Raw genomic sequence first — 22,721 nt, 5'->3', positions numbered from 1 at the left:
GAAACAATAGCACATTACTTCCCCCAGGACCCTGCACTGACACCAGGAGAATTGCTGCCCTGTCCTAATTAAAGTGTGTTTCCCTGAACTCTGCTAGATTGCTATTATTCAGGAGAGCCTGGACTCAATGCATACAAAGTCAACCGGATACTGAAACGCACCTCCTAAGACACCTAAAACCGATGCAACACAGGGCTCTCCAAAACAGAAGAGAACCAATAAGAATCACTCCCCAGCACATGCACTCTTGAATCCAGGTAAAAACAATAATCTTTTATGAACGGAGTAGCTGTTTACCAGCCAAGCCTTCTCCGGAGGGGGGGCATCTTTTGGTACGGGATGCCGGACTATGCATGCTATTAACAAAAAAGCACGATCCGATTAAACAGATGACATGAACTCGCTTCATCGCATGCATGGCTGTGCTTTTCCTGCGAGATAAAGGCTCAGAGTAATTACCATGAACTGAAACTTCCTCCCTGATCTCCTTGGCAGCTGGCAGTGGGTGACTGCCGATGCTCTACAACAAAGAAGAACGCCTTCTCCTCCGTGCCTCCTCCTTCCTTTAACCTCCCCAGCTAGGCACCTCCACGGCGGCCAGAGCGCAGCGGAGTGTCTCTGTTTCCATGTCCCCACCGCATAAAGAGTGCGGGGCAAACCTATCCAAGTGGCGAGCAGCGAGCTCGCAGCCAATGAGGGCGGCGCAGGCGGAATCCAGCACATGCTCGCTGAGGCGCAGGCTGTCACCAGCCCTTAGCAGGCTGCTAATCTAATTATAGCCGGTCTGCCAGCACACAGCTATTGGAGCAAAGCACACGAGCAAAGGACATTTTAATAAATTAAACCCCGTGGACAAAAGCGTCTTGATTTCTTATCATTTTGAGGCTTAATGTGTCATCTTAGAAACTGTAAGTGATTTTTAAAGTGCATTCTTGTTTTGCAAGAATCCAGAGAAACAAAGAGTGGTTAAGCCTAACGGAGAGTCCTGCTGGCTGACTTACACTACAGATTCCAGCGCTGAGGAATAAATGATAAAATCAATACGACAATATTAGGGCTAGTGCTATAAAATCTGAGTCTTATTTTATTTGTCCTGATGTGCAATCTGCCACTTAGTTGTCCTAAAGTGCTAATTAGTCTCCAATATACTTTGAAATACCATGCAAATTTCCATGCACAGTGGAAAAGTGCTAACCAAGGTGTCAAAAATCCTAATCTTGACGACAGTGATGAATAATAATTCAGATGAATATAAAAGATGGAAAGGGATATCAGATATCAGTGTAAAAGCAAAAATTAAAGAAATCTGTCTGCTCTTGAATCCAGGTAAAATTATTATGGAGTTAAAATTACTGTGGAGTTTTTGTATGATGTTCAATAAAGTATTAAATAATTTGCCTAGATTAAGCCTAAAATGATGACCAGCTATCAAATAGGATACCTTGTTTTGAATCTGTTCTGAGACTAAAGTTGAGTAAAACTCATACTAAGAAAAAAATTGGAAATCCAATTTGCAAAGTAAATTCTGTTGACTTCTATGATTTATGATAATCAAACCAAACTTGATGATATAGTTTAATAATATATTGGACCAAAATAGAATTTTTCCTGGTCATATTGAGAAGCTTACAAGACTGCATTGTGTACATGAAAATTTATCTCTTAAGGAAATGATCTGTGTACTTCTTGCTCGTATGCCCCTAGACCTCCTTGAGTTTTCATAAGCCTTTAACTTTTATACTCTAAATACCATCATCTATTTTCAATAATAAAAAAGTTTGCCCATTGTGCAGTTTAATGGTAAAATTAGTTCTAGAAGCTAAATCCTATGAGTGGCAGTTTGACACACAGGCGAAAAGCATACATTCTAATAGCTACACTACCTGGGTTTAAATTCTGGGTCAGCGGCTTCCTACCAGTGTGACCTGGGACAAGTGACTGGATTTCTCTGTGTCTCAGAGGCAGCAATGGGAGACATCTTGCAGGACTGACAATGAGCTATAGGCACTTAGGACAGGGCCTGGCACAGACTGAGTTCTAAAGTAAGCTATTATTAATAGCAGCAATCTTTTCACCACACCATATTGTCTACCTTCTTTTCCAGTAACACACTACTCAAAAAAGAAGTGTCTAAGCACTTCTCTGTTGTACAGTTTTGTCAGAAACACCATTTAGAAGTAATTGATAGTGACAAGCTGGTGGCAGACTTGATTAATCATACAGAGCTGTTATAAGTATTCACTGCGGTAACAAAAATTACTTCCCCAACTTCTTTTTGGTTATATCATAGTCACTAACTTCACTTAATTCTATATGAACCAATCTTAAACGGGATTTTCAGGAAATTAAAGGCTTATAATTATGTTTCACCAATGACTTGCAATACAGATTAAATGATGTTATACATTTGAAAAGTTTTCTATGGAATATAAGTTGAGTTAAGTTTATAATGAGGCGTTTGGTTAAATTTAAAATACTCCCTTTCTTCTAACTATGTTCTACGAATTTAACAGTCCTGGGGTGATATTAATCAAATCTATTAATATGTTAAATTTATTTTCAGGCCCTGGACGGGTGGCTCAGTCGGGTGGAGCAGCATCCTGTCACCAAAAGGTTGCAGGTTCGATTGGCAGTCAGGGCACAGGCCTAGGCTGAGGGCTCCATCCCCAGTAGGTGGGCATACCCCAGACAGCTGACTGATGTTTCTCTCTCACATCGATGTTTCTCTCTCTCTCTTTCTCCCCCCCTTCCCGCTTCCTTCCACTTGCTCTAAAAAATCAATAAAAATATGTTCTTGGGTGAGGGTTAAAAACATTTTTTAAAATTTATTTTCCATAATTCCCAGAAATTGGTGTGCTCTACCAGTCAAGCTCCAATCCAGTGATACTATGCAAACGTCTCATTTTTGTAGTCTTATTTTGCTTTGATTTTTACTTGAAAACCTTTACAAAACGCTATCATCCTCAACAACAGTTATGATCTACTCTAAGAAACCAAATATTCCCCGGGATTAATTAGTAGCCATGGAAAAGGAATACGGACTCAGAGGCATTTTTCATTCTTCAACCTTTGTATACCATAGACTGTTAGCGAAATAAACCAGGGAAAGGAACGGTATGGCTCATAAACTTCAAGGGAAAGAAAGCAAAGAAACTCATGGTCCATTAGTTCAAGAGTGAAAAATTGTGTACAAATGTAGACACGAACACAAACTTGCAAAACCAGATGGAGACACGCCTGCTAAAGGAAAAAACGCTGTGTGTGCTACCTCGACTTCGTCCAGGTGAACTATCAAAGCACAATCACCATTATCAGGAGCTAAAACTCCAAGAGGAATTGGCTTCTGTGATTTGGCCTAAGGCACAGCTCCCTGGAGGCTGCCAGGATACAGACTAGTAACACTTCCAGGCATTTATTTAGGAAACAGCCAACAGCTCTGCCTTCCTCTTCATTTAACAGACTGCAAGCTCAAAAATAAGGGCACTTTTAAAAAGCTGTTTGCTTAATTTGTCTCATGCCTGTTCTGTATAAGACATTAAGCAGACGCGCGTTCTAAGAAACGGAGGCCACTGCCCTTTCTTAAGTCTTATCTTTCCACACACTTAGAACCAATATTTGTCTGGAACTGAGTAACAGTTAATTGGTAATCTTTTATATTCTAACCTCTGCAATAGCACTGTTGTCTCGGAACTTCAATCAACTCTTCCTGAAGAAGCATTCATTTACTCAATTGTTTTAGACACCTACTATGTGCCAGGACTGTGCTGGATGCTGGGAATACAGAATGCAGTGGTCTGATTCCCAAGGGAGCGTCCAATCTAATTAGGGAGATAAACATTAAGTGACTCATTAACTGAGTGGGTATGGTGGGGAGACTGCTGGGAAGTGCCGGCTGCTGTGAAAACATGTAAGTGGGCGTGGAGAGCCTGGAGAGTTGGGTCTGAGGCTGAAGGAGGCTTCTGGCTGGAGTGTGGGTGAAAGCCAAGGGTGCTGCGAAGGTCCTGGAGAGCCCAGGACCAGGGGACACAGGATGGAGTGTGGACAGCTACAAACAGCTCTCACGAGAGGAGGAAAGGGGTAGGTCAAAGCCCTGTGGAAATCTGATTGCTGATTCATTCCTCCCAGTTCTTTCTAGTGACAGGTTCCCATTACGTTCCAAGTCAAAACCCTCGATTACCCTTCATTGCACAAAGAATAAAAACCTGTATATTTTACATTTGGGGCACTGGGCAAGTAGAAACAGGCAGTCACCACAGATCTAACCTTGGAGGATGAAGAGAGGAAAGCCTGTATATTGAGAACTTCCATACAGAACTGTTACAGCTTTCTCCCCTTGGGAAAGAAAACGGGCTCACGCACTAAAAATAAATCATGGCTCCCCCATAACTTCAGGCTGGTCAGGATGCTCTGACCAGAAGTGTCTCAGTTTCAGGTGTTTGGGAAGCTCCATCTTGCTGGAAGGGACCCAGGGCAGTGGTTTCTGCTCTGAGGAACAGCGACCTGGGTGTGGGGAGGCCCGATCACAACCTGGGCCACCAAGAATGACATTTCTCCCATTTTCTGGGGTTCCCCCAAAGCACTTCTACACCCCAGCTCTGCCAAGAGAGGGAGAAGGTGCCAGCAGTCCTGGATGGTCCCCGTAAAGAGTGGTGGGCCAGTGAGTGATGGAATAGACAGTTTGTAGCATTTCCACTGTGGTGTTTCTGGCCACCAACACAAACTCACCGCATGTGGAAATGGGCAGACATGCTAACTAGTGGCTCCCTAGGCCCACATGAGGGGCTCTAGCACCGCCCCCCCACCCCCCAAGAAAAGGAATGGATGCCCAGGCTATCGAAGTCTCTCTGGTTACCAGGAGTAGGACAACTGCTGGGCAAGCGTATCGGTAATTGGTGCCCCTTCTTTCTCTGCTCAGAACACCCACCCATTGGCTTTTTTTTATATGTATAAAGAATGTGGCATATGGGGTGCTCAATGCAATTGTAACGTGGATGGTCTGGGCAAAGCTGAATCAGGCTGCTGGAAATTACTCCAGCTGCTCCAACAGCTATGCGCAGCTCTCGGCTCCCTCTTTTCAGATTCTCAGCATCCTGCCCTGTTTACCACAAAGTGACCCCCCTGCCTGAACGGGGCCTCAGAGGATCCTTTGTATGTCAGTGCGGGACACATTGTGGAGTTAGCTCTGAGGCCTCCTGGGAAGCCTCCCGCTGAGAAAGATGATTATGTTTGGACAAGTGTCTTACCAGGCTACGTAAACAGCCCGTGTGAGTTCTCTCTGTGGGGCGCGGCTTATAATCCAGTTGGGCACCTTGTAGTGTCTCCTCAAAGCCTTGCCTACGCCATCACCTTTTTCCCCTTCTAGTGATTCACAGTTTACAGCACTGGTGAAGAGAGACGGAAGGCTAGGCAACAAGACACCAAGGAGTGCTGAATTTGAGGGGAGGCCAGCTTGGGAGGCCCTTGGTCATGGAGGCTTGCTTCGAATGGCTAGCTGCTGCTACCAAATTAAGAACAGAAGTCCTGGCCACCTTGGCTATCTGACCGCCTCCCACACTGCATCCATCCGCAAGCCCCCACCTTCCTTTCATTCACATTCATACAGATCTCCAAGTCAAACGTGGGTTCGTTTGTGAGCTGATGAGGTAGGACGCACATGGACATTTCATACAGGTGTAAGTACCTGTGGGTATTAGAACACGCGTGTCCAAATGGCAGGTGGACAGCAGAGTGTCCTGCACGAATGGGCATTCTGGCAATTAAAAATTAATGTTGCTACCCTGGCTGGTGTGGCTCAGTTGGTTGGAGCACCATCCCATAGACCGGAAGGTCACAGTACTCTCTGTACTATGGAAAGGACCCAGGATTGGACCCTCTCTCTACTGACCATAAATTACAATAAATGGATTAATGCCTTACATTTCAGCTTTGTCTCCCAAAGTGGAACGCCTACAAATTTCAGTTAAATAACGTTTCCTAGAATTTTAATAGTTCTGTATAGCATCAACACCAGTTCTTGAGTGCACCTCTATACCACTGTCCAAGATCAAGGCATATAATCTCCCATGAGTAACACAGGCTGCTATTTTAAGCAAAAACTTCACGGAAGAACTGCAAGTATGCATGGCATGAATGTTCATCATTGTGTTTTAACGTTACAAACTTTGAAAGATTAGACTTTTATCTAAGCAAATATGTAACTACAAGAACATGATTTGTTATGAAATTCATCTTGTGCCTTTCTGACCCTCTTAAAGTCAGCAGAGGTGGAGGGATAGCTGTCTTGAAAATAGGTCATATCAAAACTTCCAAGGTTATATCCTGAATGATACTTCTTGGGAGAAATTTTCTTGCTAGAACAATATACTTCTCATCTTCTACAGAATTATATCTTATCCTGATGTAGCTACTTTCCAGCTGGTAACTTTGGGTACATTACTTAACTTCTCTTTGCTTGAATTCTCTCATCTGTAACATGAGGATGAAGAAATGAGTTACTCTACAAAGAAAGCATTTAGGGAGTGCCCAACATTTTGCAGACTATTATCTAAGTTCTTCCTGCTTGGCTGATGACAAAATTAAAACATCCAGGCCAAATGATATTAATGTTATTAGAAAAGCTGTCCCCTTCTCTGACCTTTTCCTGACCCAGAAAAAGAAATATATAGTATAAACACAGAACCATCACGCCTGAGCACAACCCAGATGGAGCGTGTTATACTGTTAAGAGTTTGTTAATAACATCTAGAAATTCTGGAACTTAAATATGTACAACTTTTTCCTGGGGCAATTTGGAAAAAGTTCTTGAAAATTTTACAAATTTTACCCCTGGCCATTCACTTTGGGAAAACATCCTAAGGAAATAGTTGGAATCATGTACAAATATTAATTAGGAAAAATAGGGGAAATGTGCAAAAAGTATAGAAAAGAGGTATTTATTACAACATACTTTCTAGAACAAATACAGAAACTGAAAATTTTTTTCAACAATAGACAACTAATTGCATAAGTGATGCTGTATAAATAAAAATTAATGGAATGTTATACAGTTCTTCAAAAGTGATATATATTATGAAAGAAAATTTATTAAATGGAAATATAGCCGAGTATTAAGTGAAAGTCATAAATCAATGTATATTATGATTCCATTTTCATTAAAATGATCTCTCTGTGTATATATACATACATCTCTGTGTATACACATAGAGAAAATATCTAGGGGCAATGCCACACTGTGATTAATTCTTGTCTCTGCATAGTTGACTTGACTGAATTGTTTAATTTTTCTACTGTGCTATTACTAATGTTGAACATAAATTGTTTATTAAAACTTTATTTTTTCCCACCCATGGAAAAATCTATGGGTGGTAAGTTTTTAACGAGTAGCCCTTCTAAAGTCTCAGGCTCGAAGATTCTGGCTGCCTCACCTGCCCTGGTCATTGGATCTGTCCTACAGCCAGTCTACGCGGTGCAGCTTAGCTGTTAACCAGCTAGTAAGTGGCACCATCAGCAAATACGATTTTGATGTGCTAATCGTTCCCAGCCATAAATCAAACCACTACGGTGGGAACCAAAAGTTCAGCCTGGATTATCAGCCAATTTGCTGATTATTATTAAACATTAGGGCGAGCCTCTGTTGGCACAGATGCAAGTCTTCACTGCTAAGTACGGCTTAGATACTCCTTCCCATAGTTATTTGGGTAATTTTCTCCTTTTATCTAAAGGCATTCTTGTACACTTGGAAGATATGGCCAGGTCCAAATATCTGGAAAGAAGCCAGTAAGTTTAAGTGATGGAGAAAATGGAAAATAATTTCTTTGGATATGAAGTTAGAAACATTAGCATGATTCAAAATTGACTGGAACCTTGGCAAGTTTCTGAAGCTCTATGGATTGTTACTAATATAGTGGGAATTGAGTTTAAAATAGAAATCACCTTTCGGCGTGTCTGCCTCTATGAACTCTATTTTTACTTTCACAGTTTAAAAAACCTTGTGAACCACACAGCTCCTTATCATTAATAAATAATGGTTTGATGATGGTTTTGCCAGGAAGATACTTCCATTTATATGTGTACATTTTAAAGGTAATTTTATTATATATCTAGGACCAATTTTTAAGTTCCACAATAGAAATTAATATGCAAATGAGAGTTGTTTAACAGAAATTTGCCTTGAAGCAAATTGAGCTGTATTCCAATTCTGCAGCTGAGTGTGTGAGTACCTATAAAGCCAAGGTTTTCCCCCCTACTGAAAATAATCACATACACCCCAAAGTTTCTGTTTTGAATGTTGTTTTTTATAAATGGTGACCAGTGTTCTGTACCTAGATTCCCTGTTTCTATTTTCTCCTGTTTCTATTTTCATGTGTATGTAGACATCCTTTCCCATGTTTTCTTTTTTCATGTTTTCTTTTAGAGCAAAGAAGTATTTTTTCATTATGTAATCCCATTAAAGGCAGTGACAACAACGATGGGACTTTTTTTGGTTTAACAAGTGTTCTCCTCCAGGAAACATTTACCACTCAGTGACTTTAACAGGAAAAATATTGTGTCCTTCGAGAATGAGGAAGAAGCTATTGGAAGAGAAAGAATCTTTTGTAAATCTGAGCATCTGAATAGTTTCTAAATAAAGAAGCAAATCTGTGTCACTTATTTAAGGTAGTTTCTCAGCTTAACAATTTATGCTTTATGGACACAACAAAGGAAAAAGTTTTCCTCCAAACGTGACTGGGCCAGTGTGTAAATCTGGTGCTATTTGAAAGTCATTTTTGCAGACATGGGTCCTCTCTATGTAGGGCACCTTCTCTAAGCGGTATCCGAGTATTGGGGTACCATGGGAAAGATAAGATTCATCACGTATTACTTTTATCGTGTGTGTTACTCACAAGCGATCTGAAGGACATTAATTCACCTTATGGAAACTTTCTTGGGTTTCTCTTTAACTTTATTTTCAAAGTCAGACTACAAGCTAATTTAAATTTCAAGTATTCAATTACATTCCTCTTGAATGACTGCTCATATCTTTGCCAAGTCAATGCTCCCATTCAGGGAGCAGCTATTTTAATTCCCCTGCAGGCAGGTGCTCTAACGGAGAGGAAAGCTGCAGTTCCTCGTACGCGGACTAGCGCGTGATGAACGCTTTTGATCTCAAAGTCTGCGTCAAGCCTACACAAGCGGTTTGCGTGCGAAATTATATAGGAGGCTTTTTAATACTGCAGAAATGCTCTCTAATGGGAACAAATGCCACAGCGTACCTAGCAGGTGAGTGGCAAAGCGTGGCAGGAGTCCAGAGGGCATCAAGAGAAACGGCCCACCTGATTTCTTGATGGCATTTGTGCATTTTATAGATGAAAGATTTTACAGTTTAATTGTCTTCCCACCAAGGGTAAACACAACTTTCACATTTGTTTTTGTTCTTGTTTAAGAGCAAAAACAATCTGAATGTGGGATATGAGTCAGTTCAAGGCTTTAACTACATGGTGCCTGGTGTTCCCTTATCCTGAGGGAGGGGTGGGCTGGTGGAGGAGGGGGTGGGTCTTAGCTAATTTTATTTTGTCTACAATGGGCACAGCTCATTCACACAAACGAGTGGACCCTGGCTTCTCTGGGCAAAGTGGGAAAATCTTACAGGCCTTGCTCTCCATTGGTAGCTTTGAATGATTAAGTTGATGAGAATTAGTCCTCTAACTCCCTGAGATGCTCCAGGTGAGAGAGCCAGAGCCCTGCACAGAAGGGCACCGGGCTCCTGCCTCAAACCTTAGCCGGGGACAGGCCAAGAGAGGAAGAACAGAAAAAGAAAAATTTTTTTGATTTGCAATTACTACTTTTCTAAAAATGCCCTTATTTCCAGCAGTGGAACAGATTTTTTTCTATGTCTTTTTTTTTTTTTTTTTAAATATATCTTCATTGATTTTAGAGAGAAGAAGGGAGAGAGAGAGATAGAAACATCCATGATGAGAGAGTCATTGATTGGCTGCCTCCTGCACATCCCCCGACTGGGGATGGAGCCCACAACCCGGGCATGTGCCCTCACCGGGAAACGAACCCCGATCGCCTGGATCCTAGGTTGATGCTCAATCGCTGAGCAACCCCTGGCCAGGCTCTATGTCTTTTTTTTTCTTTCTACAAAATAATTTAATTTCTGTCCTCTCAAAATATGCTGTGTACTATGCACTGTTTGGGAGAATGTATTTGGGGGGGGGAGGGGGGAGGCAGACCAAAAACTCCACTGGCAACCAAGAAAAAGCAATATTAAAGCATTGTTATTTTAAACACTGGTTGGTCTCAGTTGTGTGAAATTAACTGGAATTTCAGTTAACTTATCCTGTTGGATATACTTTTTGTTTTGAGCTGCTCTATAGTTTGTGCTCACTGATTCCTTCATGCAAATTTCAGCATTTTTCTTGGACCGAAACTGCAGTGAAATGAAATGGATTACATAAAAAATTTTTAAATCTGAACAAACTGAAGTCATCCAACTGCAAAACACATTCTACTTGCGAAATTCCATGTCAAGGAGATGTATTAGTGATGTTTCACATTTTGTGGAAATTCAAACTGGGAGGACCTAGATGGTGGTTCATCTGTGCTCCCAGCGGGAAGAAAGTGTCCTTCACCCAGACAAGAATGGGAGGCTCTTTCATAAGGACAATGAAATCCCAATACAGTGGTGTGAATAAGTATAAACAGATCAATGAAGCAGAAGAGAGGGTCCAGAAACACATCCACAAATGTACAACTAATTTTTGACAAAGGAACTCAGACAATTCAATGGAGAATGAAAAGTACTTACAACAAGTAATGATGGACAACTGGATATCCCCTTGAAAAAACAGTAAACCCTGACCACTGCTTCACATCAGAAATATCAACCTGAGTCAGGTCTTAGACCTAAACGTTAAAAACTTAAACTACAAAGCTTCTACAAAAACACAGAGGAGAATATTTTTGCAATCTTGTAGCAGGTAAAAATTTCCTAGAATCAGAAAAAAGACTAAATGTAAAAAGAAAAAAAATGGCAGATTGTTCTCTAAAAATATTTAAAACTTCTGCTCAGCAAACGACAGTTAAGAAAAGGAAAAGGCAAAACACTAATGAAAGAAACTATATCCAATGCATACATGGAAAGAGGGTTTTTAGCCAGAAAAAAATAAAGAACTACAAGTCGATATCAAAAAGATAATTGTAAAAAATGGCAGAAACTTGGACACTTCACAAAAGAAGCCATACAGAAGACCTATAAAAACATGAGGGAAATACTAATTAAATTAGTATTGAGGGAAATACTAATTAAAACCACAATAAGACACTAGTTCATAGCCACTGGAATCACTAAAAATGAAAAGACAATACCAAGTGTTGGCAAGGCTGTGGAACAACTGGAATCTTCATACACCACTAATGGGAAAGTATGAAGACAATTGAATATTTACCTATGATCCAGCAATTCCACCCAAGATAAAGGAAAACATATATCCCCCAAAAGACTTGTTCAACAATGTTTGTAGCAACTTTATTCCAACTGCCCACCTGGAAACAATCCACACATCCATTAACAGAAGAACAGATAAACAAATTGAGGTATATGCACACACGGGATACTATGCAGCAATAGGAAGGAGCTACTGAGACTAAGGATGAATCTCCAGGGCATGATACTGAATGAAAGGAACCAGCACAAAGGGTATTGGCTACAGTAGAGTCCATTGAGGTAAAGTTAAAAGCAGACAAAACTACTTTATGGTGATAAAAATCAGAACAATGATTTCTCCTGGGGGGGGGGGGGAGCAACTAGAAGGTGGCAAAAGAGAATCTGCTGGAGTAGTGGAAATGTTTTATATCTTTATTAGGGTGGTTACGTTAAGTGTATATATTTGGCAGAACTTCTCAAAGTGTAAGCTTAAGATCTGCAACTTTTACTTAAAAACACACCCATATTACATTAAAAACAACAACAGTATTATAAATATAGTCTTACTACAAAGTTTTAAAATGACTTTATTAATTTGATATCTTACTAAATTATTTTTATTTTAAATTCTTCTGAACCTTTTGAGCTCTTATATGTAATGTGCTATGTACATATAAGAAAAAATGACTCAATTCTACATGAATTCACAATAATTATAGTTTACTTATTTGAAAATTTGACTGTGCCTTTATATTCATACTACTTTATCAGGAACTGAGAATATTTTTCCTACTTGTAAACCCCTAGTAAGCTTATTTTAAAGTTGCCCAGCCGGGCGTGGCTCAGTGGTTGAGCATTGACCTAGGATCCAGGCGATCAGGGTTCGATTCCCGGTCAGGGCACATGCCCAGGTTTCGGGCTGCAGCTGATCAATGACTCTCTCATCATTGATGTCTATCTCTCTCTCTCCCTCTCCTTCCCTCTCTCTGAAATCAATAAAAATATATTAAAAATAAATAAATAAAATAAATGAAGTTAACCACTGGTAACACTCATTTAAAGGGCCTTTTCTCCAGTTACTTTTGCCTCTTCAGCTTTTACCTAACCAATTTTTCTTTTCTTTGTCTCATGCTTATAATAAAGCAGTTTTCTGGAAGAAATTAATACATATTTTATATAAATATACTATACAAAAATACCACATGATCTCACTTATATGTAGAATCTAAAGAACAAAATAAATGAACAAACAAAACAGAAACAGACTCACAGATACAGACAACAAAGGGATGGTTGCCAGAGGCAAGGAGGCTTGGGGGCTGTGAGAAAAGGTGAAGGGATTAAGAAACACAAATTGGTAGTTACAAAATAGTCACGGGGCTGTAAAGTACACCACAGGGAATATAATGAATAATATTGTAATAACTGTGTATAGTGCCAGGTGGGTATTAGGCTTACTGGGGGATCACTTCATAAATTATATAAATGTCTAACCACTATGCTGTACACCTGAAACTAATATAAAATAATATTGCAAGTCAATTGTAATTGAAGAAAAAAATTTCAAAAAAAATTAAAAACCCAGACGCACAGGATAAAATACCTGTCCCCACGGGGAAAACTGTCCCCATTGATAGCACTATGACAACTCCAAGCCATACAGTCTAAGCATGAGGTCAGTCTTCCACTCGGGCATGGCCCAGAACAGCTAACCTTTACTGAGTATCTTCCACGTGCCTGGTCCCGCACCCAAACACATTCATTTAATTCTCGCAGGACTCCAAGAAGCAGACACTACCATCACCACGTTACAGCAGAGACGGAATGACAGGGCATAACCTTCTCGAGGCACCGCCAGTGAGTGGCGGAATCAGGAATCGGGGGCACACCTGCAGTCAACCCCAACACATGCCTCTGGGCCATGAAGCCGCACTGTTGTTTCTAAGCCCCGGAGCCTTCCTGGGACATTTAAAGGGTGACTGGGGGGGGTGGGGGGCTGAGAGGGTCAGAAATGGGAAACCCTCCATTTAAAACAGTCTGTTTTGGAGAATTTGGATCCTCAAGCTTGAGTCACAGCAGTAGAAAAAATAAGAATAATGAAACGGGCAGAGCCCTTAGCTTTATTGCTTAGGAAAATAAGCTACAGTCTAATTTCCCAATCCACAGTAAGTACAGAGGAGCAGACTTGCTGAAACTGTGTGTTTAGCTGTCTAAGTGTGTGTGTGTCTCCCACTCCTCTCAGGTACTTTACACTGAAGCCCAGCATTTCCTCAGCCGTGCAGCATCTTGTGCTCTGGGAGCCCTCACCTGGCTGCCCAGGGCTGTGGATGTGTGAGCTGCCCACTGGTCTCACCAAGGAGACAAGCAACCGACCCACAGCAGGGGCCAGCAGGGGAGCAGAGCCCTCCAGGCAGCCCAGACCAGCCGAGCTGTTTTCATGGCAATGAACTCGGTCCTCAGGGCATGTGGCTATAAATCAAGCAGTAATTAGATCTTGCATCATTTGACACAACCCCTCTGCTGCCCTAATTTACCAGCTCTGGACAGGAAAGAAAGAGAGCCCACTCCCACTTGAAAGCCTAGGCTTCCTCACCTTGAGCCCTGTGTTCTGCCTCAGCCCCCAAAGCACAAGACAGCCAAGGAGAGAAAGTTCTCTCAGGGTCCGGGTGGCATGACCATAGCCTGCAATTGCCCTAGGAATGGGGATGGAGAGAGTGCTGGGACAGAGGGGATTCATCCTTGTCACACTGGGGCACACGTACAAGGAAAAGCCTATGAAAAATGAAAAAGCAGTTTAAATAAGGTATGTATCAGTACAGAAATTTAATTAACCTACCAGAAAAGCATAAAAATCATCACAGACACATGCACACACAGGAATCTATGCAAACTAAGCTCTCATCTGATGTGAGTAAAAGCAAACTCAGCCTTCACTTTAGGCCATAAGCATATCATCTTGGGGGATTTATAAGGGAGACCTCAGGAGACATTCGAATTATGCCTTCAGGAAGATTTCAGTTTTAAATGTTATCAAGCCCTATGGTTTACATAGAAATGTCAGTGTTCTCTTTTAGAGTGACTTGGTGCTTTTTATTTTACATTTCCACACATAATGCTTCTTATATTAAATAGATTTTGATAACCGGTAGAAATTGAAATGGTACTAAAACTCTAACCAACATTTAAATTTTATTAAAATAACCACTAGCTATTCTCTTAATGGATGTGTCCTGACAACTTTAAAAAGCTAGAGATACGAATTATTCCAAAAATTACTTTCTGACTGAAAACTTTCAGTTTTAAAAAAGTTCTGTATTTTAGACCAGAGGTTGGCAAATTTTTTTGTAAAAGGTCACAGCGAATATTTTAAGTTTTGCAGGTCAAAGAGTCCCAACTGTGCCACTGCAGCATGAAACCAGCCTATCAATAAACACATAAACAGATAAGCATGACTGTGTTCCAATAAAACTTTATTTACAAAACCTGACAGTGGGCTGGATTTGGCCCATGGTTTGCCAACTTCTGACATAGACTAGACTAAAACAGTGTAGAATCTGGTCTTTAATATATATTGGAAACTGATACTTCCGAGCAAAAAAAAAAAACAAAAACCCCCAGACAAACCTAAAAAAGCAACCCCTTATGTGCAATTGAATAATGTTAGATGTGGCAAATGTTTCTTGAGTTTCTTGAAGTTGCTAATTTTTATCATGAAACAAGATCTGAAGGTGTTAATCCTTTCCTGCACACGGCACATTCACAGGTGTTAATGCTGATCACAGCCAGGAACAGAGCATGTCCTATGTGTGACTCCAGATGGCTAAAGAGAGTGTTCTACTTACAAGGGAAGGCTTCATTTGACCAGGACTGGATCTCAACAGGGCCAAAGCACCTCAAAAAAGAAAAAAGTCACGTCTATCACTTAAGAGCACAATTGCTTCACTCAACTTCAAAAGGGCACTGAAAATGCCACGCTCTGAAAAACACACAAGGCACCGAGGGAGCAGAGAAAAGCCCGATGTCTCCTTCTCAAATGACACAAAAGAATTTGTGTCCACAAGTTTAAGGAACATGAATTAAAGTGTAATCTTTAGATCAGGATTGGTAACTATTTAAATGCCAAAAAGAAATATAATCCCAAATGAAAAGGAAAAAAACAAGACAAAAAAGGTGCTGTAGTGGGTGAGAGAAGAATGAAGGTATTCAAATGAAGCCGCTAAGCCAAGGTCCTCAGCAGAGCGCTGGCCCTGGGTCCGAGCAGATGCGCACGGCAGGCAGGGTGCATAGTTACGCTGGACTTCTGAAGTCAGGGTGCATACAGAAAAATGCTGTTGCTCTCTGACCCTGCTGCTCACTGGCCCAGGTGACAAGCCAGCACAGCTGCCATGGGCTGGCACCTTCATCACAGACAGCAAACCACTCAAAACCCAAACTCCCACAGGTTGCCACTCAAGACCTTTCTGGAATGAGAGAGGCTGTAAATAACTGTCTCAGTTCCCAAATGTGCTAATGACTCCCGCCCACCTTCTCTCCTGCCCTCCAGACTTGCATGTCATCAGCAGCTCGAACTTATGGGTCCAAAACTGAGCTGCTGAATCCCGTCCCAAACTTGTCCCCACCACACTCTTCTCTGCCAGTTAATGGTAGCGTCTTCCTTCCTGGTGCTTTGGCCAGAAACCCTGGAGTCATTCTGCATGTTTCTCTTTCTGTCACACCATACATCCTAGTTGTCACTGAATCCTATACACTCAACTTTCAAAATATTTCCAGACCTGACCATTCCTCACCACCTGCACAGCTGGACCCTGGCCCAAGCCGCTATCACCTGTGCTCTGAATTACAGTGCCTGTCTCACTGCTATCGTCCCGCCTTAGCTCAGCAGCCACAGAGACCCTTTGAGAACGATGGTCAGACCATGTCACTCAGTCCAAAACCCTCTAATGACTTCCCATTCCTTTAAGGCCAAAGCCAAAACCCAAGTAACAGCCCAGTGGCCCTTCCCACGCTGTTTCCAAGCAAACTCTCTGACCTCACTTCCAAGGGCATGACCTGCCCCTCCCCTGCACTGCCAGGTCCCCTTTGCCTCAGGGGCCGCTCCCTTCACCTAGGGCCTTTTCCCACAGAAATCTGCCGGTTCACATTCTCCTCTGTGGCCTTAACTCAAATATCCCCTTCTAGTAACACCTTCCTGGCCCCTCATTTGCATCAGTTTTCTATTGCTGTGCAACAAATTGCCACAAACTCTGCAGCTTAAAGTCACACCCATTTACTATCTCACAGCTCCCATCAAGCACCAGGCTTGGCTTAACTGGGTCCTGGCTCAAGGTCTCTCAAGGCTGCAATCAAGGTATTCTCTGGGCAGCCTTCCTTTAGGAAGCTCCAGCTCTCCTATGAGTTCCCATGGTTGCTGGCAGAATTCAGTCCCTTGAGGCTCAAGGGCTGAGGTCCCAGTTTTCCTGCTGGCTGCGAGTGGGGCCACTGTCATCTCCTAGAGGCAGCTGGCAGTCCTGCTGTGGCCCTCTCACAGCTCACTTCTTCAAGGCCAGCAGGAGGACCTACTGAGATGGAGTCTCATGTAAGGTGACCTAATAATCACAGCGGTGAAACCATCACCGGCACATACTCTGAGAGTCCCCCCACCCAGTACAGGGACATCTGAGAACTCCGCCTGCCACGGCTCTCAATGCTACCACACCACTCCCGACACACATACATCTACGCCCATCCCTGCTTTTCTTTCCTCCACAGTACTTTTTATCACTTGAAATAGTAAATATTTGTACCTTCCGTGTTACTGCTTCATCGCACTAAAATATAAGCCTCGCCAGAGCAGAATTTTTCTGTTCTGTTTCCTGCTCTCTAGACGGCTTGCAGAAAAGCTGGCACAGAACAGTTACTGATGAACAGTTATTGGATGAATAAAGGATTTACTATGTAGGTTTCCTTCAAACACGTGAGCCTCTCAACATCGCCAATCCCAGTGCTACATACAGATTTCCATGACCTCTTTCTCCTGTCCCTGCATTGCATCAGAACTGTTTAGTCACAAAAGATGAAGCTAAGTGTTCTCCTTCCCATGGTAACAAAGCTACATAGTTTTAGTTTATTTATAGTTTTATCAGCCGACTGTGGGCTGAGAACTCCACATGGAGTATTTGTAACACCAGCATTTTATACTCACGTGAAAACAGATATGGTCACTGTCTGCTTCCCAGGCTCATAGATGACTTCTAGGTTTGTTTGTTTTTTTTTAATCTTAAAAATTCTTCAAACAGTGAAGGAAATAGGAAATAAGTCACACTCCCTATAAATACTGACTCCAAGGCAATGACAAATATGTGACTGAGTCGGCGATTTAAGCAGAGAGAGAAGTATGGTGTCCGGAAGCAATGAGCATCCTATCACTAAAATAATAAATGTTACAGATCCATTATTCACCTCACTTAAAGTAATACTGCTTTTTTTTTTGCAAGAAGTAGGGAAACAGCAAGGCCAAATGCTATAAATGTGAAGTACAACTAACTCCATGTAAAATACACATTGGGTATCCATTTTACCCCATGTGCCTCTGGTTAGTAACATTTTTTTAGGCGATAAAAGAATGCACAGTACATGCACCTCAAATAGTATTCATCAACCCAACTGCAAATGCCAGTTCTATAAACAAAGTGACGATTTGCCTGGCAAGCAACCTAAAACCACTCTTACGTGGTCTCCACGAACAGTAACCGAATGCTACTCAGGTGATCACAGGTCACAAAAGGCAGCCTGCTTTTCTCTTTCATCTAGTTTAAGCTTCCCCTCTTTTATTTATTTGGCTAGCACCCTCCCTATTACTATAATTCAAGGAACACAATCAACTTCTAAATCTCCCCTGCCACTGATAAATGAGCATTCGCTTCTGAATTCCTGGCTGGTTTTTACTTCTGGCTGCCCCTCTAACCATATATACAGTTTCCAGGTTAACCTGCCAAAAACAGTGATTCTGGCAAATCACTCCTCCGGTCATGAGCTCAGGGCGGCTCCCTATGGCCTAGTTTGTCAAGTTCACAGCTCTCCCTATGGCCTTGCCAGTCAAATTCGTAACCTGGATTAAGCCCTTAACATGGGTCAGTCTGGTGTCTATGTTAATTACAGGACTGCGCACTCGGTCCTCATCTGGCCAGGCCCCAGGGTGACTGGCTGAAAGAATACAGATCAATGAATAAAACCACAAACACCAAACCCTAAGCCCTACTGACTGTAAAAACATCTCTATATGAAGAACAGACTACTTCTCTTTCCCTCAGAAATACAGTACAGTTAAGAAAGAAGAAAGTCCTTAAAACATGGTCTTTGGCTTCTCAAAGTGAAAGTACTATAAGTATGGAGGTGATGTGGCATTTCCCGAGCACCTTAACTGAGCTTTCTGTGGAAGCAGAATCCTAGCAAGGCCCGCAGGAATTCCCAACCCCCTGGTGTGCACACCCTGCCCAATCCCAGGGCAGTAGATATAATGGACTTTAGTCCTATGATTAAGTATGTTATATGGCACATCAATCTTAAAATAAGATTACCCTGATGGGCCTAGTCTATTCTCCTGAATCCCTTAAAAGCACAGAGTTGTCTCTGGCTTGGTCACAGAAGAGTAACCGAAGAGATGAGAAGTGAGGGAGATCTCATGAGGGAGCCTGCTCTGATATTGTGAGAAAGCCTGTGAGAAGGCACGTGAGAAGGCCCAGGGCAAGGGCTTCTAGAAACATCTAGAACCTGATGCCATCCCTTGGTCCATAGTCAAGGAATGGGGACCTTAGTCCTGCCAAAAACCTCAATGAGCATAGAAACAGATTTCCCCCAAAGTTCAACTGAGATATGCAGTCTGGCCAATACCTTGAATGTGAGACTCTGAGCCGAGAACCATGGCCAACTGTGACCTCTAGAACTGTGGGCTAAGAAATGGCTGTGGAATTTTGTGGAAATTAGTTATGCAGCAATAGAAAACTAATATGCTTTCATCTAAACCTACCTCAAACCATACACATAAAAATAATAACATTATCCCAACAGGACCTCACAGCATTATCAACTGTGCTCATGGGCATGAATGGGCAACCAACACGTGAAAAAGGGAGAAAAGCACAGGAGGCCTCCAAGGAAATCTCTATCTTCCCTACAAAGTCATGAAATCTGGGAACAAGCAGAACATAAAAATATTTAATGACAGGGACTATTCTAAGGATCATCATCTATAAGCAATATTTATCAGAAATGTTAAAAATACAAAGTAGCCCTTCCATGATATTTTACTAATGTTAACATCAATAACAGCAATATCAATATCACAATTTATTTAGGTTTCTATGACATGTATTAGGAAAAGTATTCATCTTTTATTCCTCAAAATAGTAATTGATTATCTACTTCATACAGTATCTTTAGTATGTGCGTGTTGAGTAATCCCAGGGAATATTAAGAAAAACATGCTATCCACATATTATTACAAGAAAAGTAAATATTAGAGGATGTTTGCCCACTGCTTTTCTTAAGAGCAGACATTAATTGCTAAAATACAAATATTCTGCATCTCACTTTGCTTTTAATTTAAATTTTTTAAAATCCTCACTCTTTGAGTGAGGATATTTTTTTCCACTGATTTTTCTCTTTTTTAAGAGAGAAGAGAGAGGGGAGAGAGAGAAGAGAAAGGAAAACATCCATGTGAGAGAGACATATCGATTGGTTGCTTCCCACACGGGCTCCGACCAGGAGCAGGGATCCGACCTGCTACCCAGGTACACGCCCTTGACTGTGACCCTCTGGTGTGCAGGCCGACCTTCAAACCACTAAGCAACGCCAGCCAAGGCCTCATTTTGCTTTTATAAGCAATCCTGCGGTTATTTCAAATTATAAACATTTGTTTCATTTCTACTCCACAGTAGGCTCTCTGCTAGGCACTAAAAACAGAAACATAAATCAGTCCCTAATTTCCAGCCACCCACGGCCTATTGAGAAAAACAAGCCAATTAAGAATCGAAACTAGCAATTTCAATCATTAAAGTATTAGTGGTATGTGTATTGAATGAGGTGCAGTGTCGCATAGGAATTATATAATGTTTGGTGTGATGGTGGTGAGCGATCAATTAAGAAAGTGTTTATCTCCATCCATCCATCCATCCATCCATCCATCCATCCATCCGTCCGTCCGTCCGTCCGTCCATCCGTCCATCCATCCATCCAAGATTATATTATGTGTTAAACAGAAACATCTGACACAATTAAGGGAAGTTCTGACAATTACTGTGTCCCTAAGGACTGTGACCAACTACATTCTTTTATTAAAGAAAACTAGTTTTTCATGATATACTTCTATCCACAGTCTGTTTAAATATGAGAGGTGGTTGACAGTCTTAATCTGTCACAATTAAGTTTGAACATCTCTAATATAACAGTCTGAGTAAAACAAAATTTTGAGCATTGATGGAAAAGTAACACTGTGTTCACTAACTCCTAAAATTCCCCAAACAGAAAGTTATATTAAAACCAGACTGTCTCCCACAAACAGAATAGAATATATGAGAGTTTAGGACCTAAGTCAAACACTAAACCTTTTATTCCTGACCCAGCCATGTAAAATGACAATAACTGTATTCTTGTATTCTTGCGGAGACAGAGTAATTAAAATAAAAAATACTGAATGTTATAGGTTAAGTACACACAAACACAACAAGTATCTATCATACTAGTTGTGCTGGAAGGGAATGAAAATCTTAATGCCCATCACTCTACAATGGTTTTTCTTAAGTGAGAAAATTCCCCATGATAAAGCTTATTTGACATTTATTTTAAAAGAATAAACTGTGAGTCCTTACATGAGATGTTTAAAAATTCCACACCTAAAAGTTATTCCTAATAAAAATTTCCTAAACTCAGTTGTGAAATGTTTAACATTTGCTGTGTGCTAGACAAAGGGATGCAAAACATAGTGCTCGGTGCATAGTGAGTGCATTGACTGGATGCAGTGAAAGGGACAAGACCTGACCCAAGCCCTTAAATAGTTTACATATCAGTGGTAGAGATGTGGCTCATAAACACACACAAAATTAACAAGCCATAATATGAAACAATAACAAACACCACTGAGAACTTTACACTTGGAAATTATTAAGATGGTAAATTTTATATTATAGGATTTTTTTTTACCACCATTAAGAGTAAAACAATAAAAATAATCCTCGTTGATAATTTAAGACTAACTGTGAGACCTTAAAACAATACTGTATATTCAAGTTAGAACTTTGCCTTTAAAGGAGGCACAAGATGACTGACTGACTATGGTCCATTTTAAAGAGAAAGGAGGACAACCTACCTTCCTCACACTGCACAGAGAACAGGAGAGCTTCACAACATGCAAACCTGCACAGCGGCACCATTCTGCAAATGCATGAAGAATACAAGACAAGCAGGAGCTGAATACCGCCAGCAGGTGATGCCCGCTCATGTTTTGTCCCAAAAGGCAGGCACCCCACCTGGCAAAGGGGTCTCCCAGCTGCTGCTTGACATTGCACAGGGGACCCAGGAGAGCCAAGTGGAGCACTCGCTTTACTTAGTTAAGGGGCCTTTCAGTTCATAAATATCAGATTTTACTTCAACTCGATAACTAACGAGTAACCATTTATTCCCACATAAAACAGAAGTCCAATAGACTAGACAGCGTATTTGCTAGCACAGTCTACATGCTTGTTAGGAATCATCTCATTTAATTCTCACTAGAACCTCATGAAGTGGGTACCAGGAGAACATCAATATAAGAATAATAATAGAACGAGGCCAACATTACAGGTTTGTGGTGAGAATGAAGTGACAGAAACAAGCTATGCTCATTAGCACTTTGCCAGACACAGAGCACATGGTCAATAGGTGGCAGGTATTACCAATACCTGGCTAAGTGAAAAACAGGAAAGGGCAAATAAGAAAGAGCTAAAGAACAAAAATACTTAATGAGCGAATGCCCAGGACTTCAGGTGATTCTCCAAGGCTTTCCGAAGATGATTCCTTGGCAATGGAAGCTCAGTGGTACTCTAGGAGAAAGGCCAGGAGAGAGGCTCATTTAGCAGGAACATCAGGGGATCTGTTAGTGACACCATGAATTTGAGTTCGGAGTGGAGCAGCGGTTAAGTGGACCTAGCAAGTGGTATAAATGCTGAGATAATCAATGGTGACGCACAGCTGGCACCAGGTGTGAGGACCAGGTGCGAGGGTGAGGGTGAGGTTCCCGGGTGAGGGCTGACCAAATGGCTGGGCCTGAGCCCTGGTGGATGCCCAGACTTAGGCCACAGGA

The 22,721-nt window shown here is 41.5% G+C and overlaps 1 protein-coding gene across 5 annotated transcripts in view; it reads right to left on the bottom strand.

Moving 5' to 3' along the window:
- Nucleotides 1–22,721, bottom strand: part of FAM110B (family with sequence similarity 110 member B) — a 113,105-nt gene that overhangs the window by 58,036 nt on the left and 32,348 nt on the right. Inside the window, exon 2 of one of the 5 annotated variants that reach the window (XM_081117030.1) lies at nucleotides 15,250–15,299. The exons of 3 other annotated variants lie outside the window; for them this stretch is intronic. The gene's annotated coding sequence lies outside the window, so the exon portion shown is untranslated. Of the gene's footprint in view, nucleotides 1–459; nucleotides 728–15,249; nucleotides 15,300–22,721 lie in introns of those variants that run through there. One more of the 5 variants, XM_081117029.1, reaches the window with a different exon arrangement.

Source organism: Miniopterus schreibersii (assembly GCF_964146895.1).
Source record: "Miniopterus schreibersii genome assembly, chromosome: 17".
Classification (NCBI taxonomy): domain Eukaryota; kingdom Metazoa; phylum Chordata; class Mammalia; order Chiroptera; family Miniopteridae; genus Miniopterus; species Miniopterus schreibersii.
This window is presented reverse-complemented; position numbering and strand designations above follow the sequence as displayed.